The sequence below is a fragment of the Centruroides sculpturatus genome, unplaced genomic scaffold, assembly GCF_000671375.1.
Source record: "Centruroides sculpturatus isolate CEXI.00-Female unplaced genomic scaffold, Cexi_2.0 scaffold1504, whole genome shotgun sequence".
NCBI lineage: Eukaryota > Metazoa > Arthropoda > Arachnida > Scorpiones > Buthidae > Centruroides > Centruroides sculpturatus.
Genome location: NW_019385821.1, coordinates 31,324 through 41,691, shown reverse-complemented (window position 1 = coordinate 41,691; position 10,368 = coordinate 31,324).

The window sequence follows — 10,368 nt, the reverse complement described above, 5'->3', positions numbered from 1 at the left end:
CTAAGGCGCTAGATTACCCAGGTATGCTCATACGCTTCCGTCACGTGTGCAGCCATATTGGTCCTTTTGACGTCATATTCCAAGATTTTTAAATTTAGCTGTATTTTATAACTAGTTGCACTAAATTTTGGCAAAGTTTATCATTTCGACCTTGCAAAATCTTAAGATACAGTTGAATTTATGATTATTTTCGTGTCTCTTCTATTGAACTTCTACGAGAGTCGTCTGCTTTCTAAGGACCAACATGGCGGATGAGCATACCTGGGTTATCTAGCGCCTTATACCGAACTTTTAATAGTATGACGTACTCTATATATTCAAAGAACAGATTGTATAAGTGAAACGAATGTATTTACGTCGCGTAGACAATTGTACTTACTATATAACACACTTCCGGCTCAATATATTTCGTCTATATACCAACGAAAATGTAAGAAACATTCTGACTTACTTGATTGGCTTTTCACTTGTAAAAAGATAACTCAATCTTTACACTTTATTGTGTGTTGAGAAGCTGTTATGCTATGCGAAAGAAATTTAAATTAAGTAGCGTATGAAATACAAAAAAACTAAATAATTTTGTAATGTGTATTAATTGATATTAAGGTGTGTTTTAAATTTATACGGACACGAAAAATTTAAAGTGAAACTCCTCTAAGTAATGATACAGTCAATATATAAATATGTATTCGATAACTTTTACTTTTCCTGCTGTTATATATAACAGAAGAGAAGTGTAGCGATCAATCAATAAAAGACCTCGTCCAAATTTTTATATTTTGGGACTCAGGAAACCTTGAAATATCGAGATATGCGAAATATTTAATTTTTTCTGTATGTATGGATGTTACACTGTGTGTGGGGTGCATAATTTTTTTTTCAGCTTGTTTGAAGCCTAATAACTTCTGTGGTGTCTAAATCGGAGTCGGAAAGATTAACACAGGAGTTATTATGTGTCAAAATGGATAAATTAAATCGTGCTTCAAATACACATTCTAACGTGTATTAGGCGAAAACATCTTAACGGGTTTCACTGTATTATTATAAAATGAAAAAAGCTGAATTTTAAGAGTAGAAATAAGTTTTATTTTTAAAAATTGCAAACGTGAATAACGAGTAAAATATTCATTAATTTCAACCACACTGGAGTTATGACACATAATTCCTTCTATGTCTCCACACTGCCAAGCTTTAATTGAAAAGCACAATTTAATATTATTAATTAATTTTATTTTATCCGTAAGCTACAGTGTCAAATTTCGGTTTTTAAACTTTATCCATTATAAAATATTGTTTAACATTTCAAAACAGAAAACAAAAAAATTAAACAAATTAGATGCCAACATACGCACGCGAATTTTTCCACTTTAATTGGCATTTTTTCTGTTCGGGAAATATCCAAACATGTAGATTTGCAAAATCTTGGAAGGTCAAATTTGACACAATTCCAATACTTTTCTGTTTTATATTCGTATCAAGCTGGGAAGAAAAAACAAGTCAACGGATTTTTTGGCGACTCTGACTCCAACTCTACAGCCCTGTCTATAGCAGAGCCAAGGATGTAAAAATTGAAGCCCGTAACTTCGTTTTAGATATACAAAGGTATTATGTTTACAATATCTATGTTATCTGATGCGACAAGCGCAGATAACGGAATTTAGGTTTACAGATCAAACATGAAAACAGTATTACGTGCGCCTAACGAAACATAAGCGCGAAAAACGGACAATACATAGGAACAAAGTAATCGCCATGGATCGCTTTGTTCTTTGATCTGTACAAGAATGGCCTCTTCTGTGCCTTACAGGTGTAAGGATGACTTTTTTCCTTCAAGCTCCACTTCAAATCAATCGCAATACGATTAAGTTGCGCGATGGCTTCGTTTTACAGTACTGTACTTTTTAATCTACAATGACAGTAATTTGTACTTGCTAAACGTTTCAATCATGCAAACTTATACGTTGTAAAAACACAAAAAACTGAAATAAATCTTATTTAATCAAGACCCTTGAATTACATTTGCATACTTCTATATTTGTCGCCATTAATTACCGCTAGTGATACAGGGACTGTCTGCGATACTGTTTACTGTTTCAACATCATCTGGAAGACCTAAACAGTAGCAACTATACAATTTGCAATAACCCCATGATGCACCTAATGCGTTGCATTTGTCGCGGCACTTCTTCTGACCGCTGTCATCAAGTTTACACGTATATAAACATCTGTTTTTGCTGAGAATAAATCCATTTACGACAGCGTCTACTTCAATTTTCACAACTGAAATTATAGAAATGAGTTAACAGTACGACTTAGTCGATCGTGGTCAGACTTGTCATTAAAATAAGCAAACATACACTTTTTTGCATTAAAAAATAATTACTTACACATCAGCAAGAAGTAATGAAAAATTGGACTTACATGTTAACAATATGGCTGTCAGAATGAATATCTTAAACATGATTTCGATTACAATTTTTGTAATAACTCGGGATGTATTTCTTCATAATTCGAAGTTTAGACTATTTACAAAAAGTCTTAAGACTATTTACAATTTACTTTTTGTAAATAGTCTAAACTTCGAATTATGAAGAAATACATCCTGAGTTATTACAAAAATTGTAACCATATGCAAATAATGTAGATACTCGTAACTATCACCAGAGGGCCAGAAGCAGCTTAAAAAGTGGATAAAAATGAAAATGGTGAAGAATTTCTTTGTGTTTTTAATTGTAAAAGTGTCAGATACCTACAAGAAAAGGCTGACACGTGATCTTTTTTAACCTTGTGAAGTTTTTTATCAATTTTTACCTGTGTTTTTAAGAAGAGTTCTTCAAAGCAAAAATTTTTTAAAAACTGTTACTTCTGTGGTAGTGTAAAAAGGATAAAAGATAGACTCAAAAGTTATTTTGACTTTTTGTAAATAGTCTAAACTTCGAATTATGATGATTTCGATTGTTTTCGATTATTTCAATGTGTAGAAGCATCGACATTTTATAGAATAATGGCTATTATGTGATTTGACACCAGGCACGCGCAGAATAATTTACTTACCACCTGTCATAGGGTGTATAAGTTTAAAACATATGGCAATAACATTTGCCGTCTTGAATCGTAATACGAGGGGTGTTGCTAGAAGCCATAAAAACATGTAAAATTAAAGTGTATTTGAAATATTAATCAGTAGATTTATATTGTTATAGTATATTGTTACCCATTTATGCATGTTTTTATATAACTACTGAACCAAACTAAATCTTAGTTTAATGATTTAATCATAAATAACAAAGAGCGCTTTATTTGTTAAGACAGTTAACATTTTTATTGTCATCGAAACAATGAATACCATGAGAATCATTTCAAAGTTATTTTATTGACTTTTATAATTTTATTGCAAAAGTTTGGTGGAAACTATAAAACAGTTAGATGTCTTAACAATTACAGCTTTATTGCTCATAACTTCTCTTCTCTTATCATTTCCGCATTTTAAAAATCATTTTGAAGTTTTATTTCTGTTTCGTTTAAATTTAATTTAAAGAAATAAACTTTCTAACTGATTGTTCTAACTGATAAATAATTTTTATATTTTGTTTTTTTTTTTTAATTATCGAACAGGAGAAAACTAGCCTTCCTGTGGAAATGGAATTAGATACGCAAGAAAATCCGGTAGAACTACGCGGCAACCCTTTGGTCGAACGGAATTCCGTGACTAACTGTCACTGTTTGTATATGGAAACGGTTAAGCAGAGGGCAGCTACACTCCTCTTCTGGGGGTTTTTTCGATTATAAATGAGTGCCTAAAGTAATAAAACGTTTTACAAGACATATTGTTTCTTTCTTATAAAGCTTTCTGTATGCCTCTAGAGAGATTTTTCATTACAGAGTTCTCTGAAATAATTGTCCATAAAAATGATTGAAGTTCTTCAGTTTACTTCGGTACAAGGCTACACAATAAAACATGTTAAGTTTGAAAATGTGTTGACCACGATGTCTCTAATTTTATTAGTATGAGTAAATCGCAAAAGAGCTAACCTGGCGTACTTTAAGAACCTAATTGTGTCCAGTTAAAATTTGTTAATTACAACATACTGTATGGGGTAGAGAACTTGCCTAATTGAACAGTTGTACAAACGGAAGAAAGACTAAGATAGAGCTAATTTTATGAAGAAAATAATATTAGACCTTAATGTACGATTATGATTACTTTTAATTTATCTCCTAATAATAATTCACGAAATCTGGTATCAATTATCTTCCTCATTATACATAGAAGAGGAACTGTTATTATATTTTATTTATTAAACAATTTATCTACATCAAACTTTTCTGCACCCGTTTTCCTTTACTCTGTATGATTATCTGCAATTTATAAAAGTAAAAATACTCAAATTTGTAAGCAGCAACAAGTGTTTGTTTTAAAAATATAATTATGTTCAAGTAATTTATCTTTGCTTCTTTACTTGTAATGTGTAAGTTCTTTATATTTTAGTCAATATTTTCTTAGTTATTATGATCATATGGCAGTTTAATACCTATTTATATGTGAACAAGAATATTTAAAATTTATATATTTACCTACAATCTCTACAATACACGTTATTGTATACAGAGATAGCTATTTATAATAGTTTTGTTTTTTTAAGTTTAATACATTTAAACTTGTTTAATGTCATTACATTATTGCCTAAATTTTCTTAAAGGGAAAGTGCTTTTAATTTTTTTCATAGTTTGCAAACTTGTAATACTGATTCACTTTTCTTTTTTTTTCTTTCCCTTGTGTTCTTGTTTTCAGTTATAGACTAAATTATAAACTAAGGGAAATTTTTATTATAGTACACGGAAGATTTTCGATGTAACAGCCAATAAACTATACATTTCGATAATATACAATTTTCGCATTCTCTGCAAGTGGACCCAGACGATATTCCGGGTGGATATCCGATAAATAGTTTTGGTTGTACTTATCCGTGTTATTACGGGGCAGAATAAGACAAATGCCAAACATTCTGCAAATACTTAAAGAAATCATATGGATATTGTTATCTCTACACTTGTTATTGCGAATATCTCCCCGAAAGTGTTCCGCAGATCCAGAAGCAAGGAGTTTTTAATTTTACCAATGGACAATGGGCGATAACGACTACAGAAGAACCTTGACCGTGTTTACTCTCAAACAAGAATTGTTAAATCTGTTAGTGAAACGCTTTCCACAGACTGATACAATTGTTAATTAACCTTAACGCCCATTTACGAGATAACTCGTCAAGGTTACATAGCGTTACGTAAAATTCGGTAGTTAAGGCCACTTTTGAGAAAATTTTTTTTTTCAATTTTTGGAATGTTTTTTAGGTCCCCAAATTTTTTTCAAAATTTTTTGCCCGCGCAAAAAAATTTTATCGCGATTTTAATGAGCCTAAGGCTCGATTAACGCTTAATTGTTTTATGATGAAAGTTTTTTATCAAATTTATTTCATGGTTCTTAAGTTGTAGCGCACGGATTTTCCTTCAGTAAAGTTATTTAAAGCTGCTTTCTGATGTCAAAAACGACCTCCGATAGTTTTTTAATTTTTTTAATTAATCGATTTTTTTATATATTAATTTAATTAATTAGGGGCTCGAAAATCGCAATTAAAATCTTAATTTTTTAAAAATATTTAAAAATATATGTGTCAGTCATAGTTACCCTAGTTTAAACCCTTGTCCTTCCGAGACGTATATGAGAATGCCCCGGGAAATCGGACTCTAGCTGTGTTCAAGGTCATCCAGCTGTGTAAACAATGACTCATGGATGTTAAATTTCACAGAAAGGCGAGACAAAGGAACTTAAACTTTGAAGCTTTTTCTTCAAAATTAACGCATTTTTTCGTTTTTTTTTTTCAGTTTTAAGTATTTTTATGTATTTTTTATGATTGATTACATCATAATTAAAATAAGTCGGGCGTTAAGGGGTTTAATAATAAAAGAGTATGTAATAAATTATCGAAAATAAATCAAAATGTAAAAACTGATAATTTAATTACAGTCGATCCCCCTATAAGATCATTGATTTTTCCGTTTTATCTGAATTACATGTTGTACGAGTCACTTAGATTTTACAAATATGTGAGCCGTTCACAGCCCGGCACACGTATTTGTAAAATCTAAGTGACTCGTACAACATGTAATTCAGATAAAACGGAAAAATCAATGATCTTATAGGGGGATCGACTGTATTGAATTTTCAATTTTTAAGACTTATTACAAATGATTCGCTATTATCAATTTAACATTATGCTTAATACTGATTATATGTTATAGAATAATTAAAAACACCGACATTACAAAGGTAGAATAAAAAATAAATTGCATTCTCACATAGAATTATACACACACTACTTGAAAGCCTACCCTTAAAATTATGTTTTTCTTTTAGTAATTCAAACACAAATTATTTATTGTATATATTCAGACACTTGGCAAATCTCATCATTAAATTTTATTCAGTTGAGACGTGTTCATCTTATTTCTACACGTTTCGGGCATTCCTTGCCCCACTTCAGCCAACAAAAATAAAAGTTCACAACTTACAACGGTATAAACAAACATATAAGGTCACGTTTTTTTAAAAAAAACATACCTTTTAGATTACGGATTATTGAAAGTTAAAACCGAAAAATTCCTTAGCTTATTTTACTTGTCGTTCATTTTTCTTTTAGTATCAAACCCATTTGGCTGATATCTTAAATGGATATCCTTACGTTACTACAAATTCAACTTTCATTATTTATTTCTGATTAAAAAATATCTGGGCAAACAAGACTTAACAATACTTTTTCAATCTCTCTGTTGTGCTTTGTATAATTCATCCATCGTTGAAATGAAAGAAAAGTTAAATATTGGTTGAGATAGTGACAGTTAAACCAAGATGACTCGTAAGAAGATATACACGTAGTTGAAAAAAAAAACGAGCTAAAAGTTATTTAGGCTCAACACATATAAACATTAGGATAGTATAACATGTGATGTAAAGTGTGAAATAATTCTGATGAGATGCACAGAGAACATAGACATTGTATGAGAGGTTAAAGGAAGTGAGTAATCCTAACAAGGAATAGGATTACTTACTTCCTTCAACTTTAAAAGAATCTTGTAGTTTTAGGTCTGTTTGAAAAGCAAAAAGATGGCAGTTTTTAGTAATTTAATGTTGTCGGCCTATCTAATAGTATGAGTATTAAATTGAACGAAAATATTGTTGAAATAAGCTGAAAAAACAGTTTATTGTAAAACCTTTCTTTAATGCCATAGACTGGAAAATAATAAAAGAAAATAAAATTCGCTCTTAGAATTACAGGTGAAGATTAACTAAAGTGTTCTCTGAATGTTAATAAGAGAATATTTAAATTAGAAGCTTGACTGATGAAAATGTTTATAATGTAACAAGACGCTTTCATTCTAAATTCTCAAGAAGTTCGAATTTATGGAAAAGTTTAGTAATAGTGAAAATGTGTTGTAAATTACAATTTTAGACAGGAACTAATTTATGGGAAACCGAAAAATATATTTTATTGTTAACTCAAAAAGTTTAACATTGCCAAAGAAATGGAAATTGAGCCGAATGAGTTTACACTTTCGATTCTTGGTATATAAAAACAAAAATCATAATGTTTCCATGCTCAACCAATAAATATAACCAGTTGATTATATAAATAAATTTATAATTAGTAAATACATCGACATAAATTATATAAGATTAAATCAATCTAATTGAAATTTTAAACACTTACGAGCAATTTATCATCTATTGTGGCATAGTCACTACGATGTCAATTTTAGTGGTGTTTTGCTCCTGTACATCAATAAGTTTCAAACGCCGGACTAGCACTCCCACAAGGTAGCACTTGTTGCAATCGAAGCTAATTTGGCTTAAAAACAAGAAATATTCTTTGCTTTCGACAGCACGTTATCAATAACATATGAAAAATTTTTATGGAAACAATGGACAAATTTCATTTATTAATTACTTATAAGTAAACACTGTTTATCGGCTCGGGTTCGTACTTTGGCATGCAAGGTGGCTGGTGAAGTTTACCGAGATTTCTTCGCGAGTAGGGACTAGTTCCCCTTAAAAGACTTTCCATATCTTAAAAGGCATTTCCTCTTTTGTCGATCTTGTTGAATGCCAGGACCTAAGGTGTGTTTCAAATTTATACGGACACGAAAAAATTAAAGTAAAACCCAAATTTGCTGCATTAAATGACAAATGTTTTATTAAAAATAACATGGATTTACATGTTTCCACAATGCAAAATAAGAATTTTAATCAAACGTTAACATTTTGTCACTGAAAATAATATTTTTCAACATTTTGTACAAAAAACTGTTACATATTTATTTGGACAGGCACTCATTTCATGATCTAAATAGAATATTGTTTAGTTTCAAGCATTGAAATATGCAAATAAGCTTACATATGTTATTGTAATACAAATTCTTTACGTTGTTCAACGTTCTAAAGTGGGTAGAACAAAGAATTTATCTGATTATAAAAAAAGGGCAGACTGATGCCTATAAATCACACGGCAAGTCAATAAGAGAAATTGCAGCATATATAAATCATCCAAAATCAACTGTTGGTGATTATTTATCAAAAAGACGTGGCGAGGGTGTACCAAAATTCAAGATAGGTCCAAAACCCAAGCTCATACCTCGAGATTGAAGACAAATCATTAAGATTTGCTCCACAAAACAAACATCAGTAAGAAAAATAAAACAAGAATTAGACTTACCTTGTAGCACTATAACAGTGTGGAAGGTTTTAAATAAATCTCCAACGTTAAAATTCTGGTAAAAAGCTATAATGCCACCACTATTATTGAAGCACAAAAATGACCGACTTCATTGGGCACAAAAACACATGACATAGTCCAAAGAATGGATTGAAGTTTTGTTCAGTGATGAAAAACAATTTATCTTAGATATTCCAGACGGTTGAAAGTATTATTGGCACGATTTAAGAACCGAAAAACAAATATTTTCAAAACGCCAAATGGGTGGAAATCAATAATAGTGCGGGGTGCGTTTGAATTCAATGGAACCAAAGATATAGCAATTATAACTCAAAGAATGAATTCAGAGAAGTATCATACTTGAATATCATTTATTGGAATATCATCATTAAGAAGGCATACTTGAATATCATTTATTGGAAGGTGGACCAAATATTTGTGGACCAAATTGGATTTGTCAACAAGACAATGCCCCTATGCATGCCTTTAAATCAACAAAAATGTGGTTTAAGCGTAAAAATATTATCTGATGACATGGCCTGCTAGAAGCCATGACCTGAATCTGAATCTTTGGGGGATGATGGTACGTACAGTTTATGCCAATGGAAAGCAGTTTTCTACAATTCATTATTCGAAGGCAGCAATTTCAGATACTTGGGATAAACTTAAGATCGAATTCCTTCAGAATCTAATTGAAACAATACCTAATCAAGTATTTAATGTAATTAAGTTGAATGGTGATTACACTGGCCATTAAAATGTATGAAAACTTTGCAATTTGAAACCTGTTCGGATAAATATGTAACAGTTTTTTTTGTACAAAATTTTCAAAAATATTTTTTCAGTGACAAAATGTTGATGTTTGATTTTAAAATTCTTATTTTGCAGTGTGGAAACATGTAAATCTATGTTACTTTTAATAAAACATTTGTCATTTAATGCAGCAAATTTGGGTTTCACTTTAATTTTTTCGTGTCCGTATAAATTTAAAACACACCTTAATATCAATTAATACACATTACAAAATTATTTAGTTTTTTTGTATTTCATACGCTACTTAATTTAAATTTCTTTCGCATAGCATAACAGCTTCTCAACACACAATAAAGTGTAAAGATTGAGTTATCTTTTTACAAGTGAAAAGCCAATCAAGTAAGTCAGAATGTTTCTTACATTTTCGTTGGTATATAGACGAAATATATTGAGCCGGAAGTGTGTTATATAGTAAGTACAATTGTCTACGCGACGTAAATACATTCGTTTCACTTATACAATCTGTTCTTTGAATATATAGAGTACGTCATACTATTAAAAGTTCGGTATAAGGCGCTAGATAACCCAGGTATGCTCATCCGCCATGTTGGTCCTTAGAAAGCAGACGACTCTCGTAAAAGTTCAATAGAAGAGACACGAAAATAATCATAAATTCAACTGTATCTTAAGATTTTGCAAGGTCGAAATGATAAACTTTGCCAAAATTTAGTGCAACTAGTTATAAAATACAGCTAAATTTAAAAATCTTGGAATATGACGTCAAAAGGACCAATATGGCTGCACACGTGACGGAAGCGTATGAGCATACCTGGGTAATCTAGCGCCTTAC